This window comes from Pteropus alecto, unplaced genomic scaffold (assembly GCF_000325575.1).
Source record: "Pteropus alecto unplaced genomic scaffold, ASM32557v1 scaffold49, whole genome shotgun sequence".
Lineage (NCBI taxonomy): Eukaryota > Metazoa > Chordata > Mammalia > Chiroptera > Pteropodidae > Pteropus > Pteropus alecto.
In genome coordinates, this window is record NW_006443131.1 from 502,132 (window position 1) to 504,251 (window position 2,120).

Genomic DNA, 2,120 nt, shown 5'->3' on the forward strand with positions numbered 1-2,120 from the left:
GAGTCTTGCTGATTGTTCAAGAGTGAGGTGAGGGCAGCGATTCATAATTTCAGGCCTGAGGTCAGCTTCAGAGTCCCTCGTCCAGTTTCGGGAGGACGTGGCCTGCGGGTCATTCTGCATGAGGGCTCAGGAGCTGAAATACAGCTCAGGCCATCAAGTCAGCTCAGCTTAGCAGAAACTCAGACCTGTGACCCTGGTTAAGGCCGGGCCACTGTTTCTGGCTGCCTCGGGGGCACATGACCAGTAAGGGAAGGGCTGAGGCTTACGAGGCATGCTGGGAAGAAACCGTTGAACCGAGAGAGCTGGGGCGATGCATGAAATCAAAATCATGCATCAGACCAGGACCCCCAGTTTCAGCTGGTTGTGCACTTTGTAGGCTGGAGAACATCTTCACGCACATTGCTAGGTTATCTCGACCTGCAGAGGTAGCGGCTATACACTTTGTGACGTCACTCGCCGTATACCATTACTATTTCTGCTGTCTTGGTGATTTATTTTTCCCCCCGTCTAACAGGCCCCAGGCCCGTTTCTGTAATGGCTAACCGGGAGCTGCGTGACTTCTTGTGGCTGGTAGTCCAAACTAGCATTCGAACTACCTTTTATTAACCGAAGATATTTTCTGAGGGGTCTTAACTCCTGGGCTTCACCTTATACAAGCCTTAGCCCTTGTCCTCCTGCATCTAGGTCAACAAGCCCTCGAAATGCCCGCTTGCAGACCCCTTCCGAGATGGAAGACCCCTCCTCAGGGAGCAGGCGGCCTCAACTCCCATTTCCCACCTTCTAGTCGTCTCCCCAGCGTCCGCTCTGGAACTTCAAACGCTAAAAGCAACTGCAAAACTCATTCTTGGGAGCATTCGAGATCTTGCTCCTGGCCTGAGTTGTCAGTTTTGGCTCCAACTCTTACAATAAAGATTCTCTACAGGTTTAGTCATTTGTTATGTTGACATAGTCAGCATCTTAAATCCCACTGATTTTAAGATGCATGGACAAAGGAACTTTGGGAAGTGATAGGCTAGTCCTCTCTTTCCTGTTACATAAATTTGTTTACTGGACTTCCGGTGAGGAGGTCAGTTTGTATGGCCTGAGCTACAGTCCCATGTCCCAGAGACCAGTACTGAATTCTGGAGTCAGACGCGAATGTCCTGTGGACTGCTGGGGACCATATGCTGCTGTAAGACTTAGCTGCATCACATCGGATTCGAGGCAGGAATGACAGGGCAGCTGGGTCAGGGGTCTGTACAAATGAAAACTCAATCGAATGCTGTAAATTCAGTTGGTCAGGATAAAATGGAATCAATGTTTGAAGGTTAAAAACAAAAGGTTACAATTATCTTAGAAAAAATTCCTTGGATAATTCAGATCCAATAAAAAGCTAAGTTTGGCCTCTATTTCCTGTACAGAAGACACCTTTAGTGTATGAATGTCAGAATGGGCTGGGCTGCATTCCAGAAGTCACTAAGTCACACATGTCAACGTGCATGCTAACAGCACATTAACTAAGTGCTTAATACTAAAACACAGCTATTTACCTACTTTTCTAATTTAAGTCTCAGCAAATGAAACCTACAGCCAAGTTACAACCCTTTTAAGTGAAACTGTGGGTGGCTCTGAAAAGAGCCTTTGTAGATGAGTGGGTGGCTGAGGCTCAGGCCCGCTCCCCGCGGATGCGGCGCGCCAGCTGGATGTCCTTGGGCATGATGGTGACGCGCTTGGCGTGGATGGCGCACAGGTTGGTGTCCTCGAACAGCCCCACCAGGTAGGCCTCGCACGCCTCCTGCAGCGCCATGACGGCCGAGCTCTGGAAGCGCAGGTCGGTCTTGAAGTCCTGCGCGATCTCGCGCACCAGGCGCTGGAAGGGCAGCTTGCGGATCAGCAGCTCCGTGGACTTCTGGTAGCGGCGGATCTCGCGCAGCGCCACCGTGCCGGGCCGGTAGCGGTGCGGCTTCTTGACGCCGCCGGTGGCCGGCGCGCTCTTGCGGGCCGCCTTGGTGGCCAGCTGCTTGCGCGGGGCCTTCCCGCCCGTGGACTTGCGCGCCGTCTGCTTCGTGCGAGCCATCGCGACCTCCCGAGAGCGCCTGGCCGATACGGGCGGGACAGAGCCCCGCCACCCGTATATATCA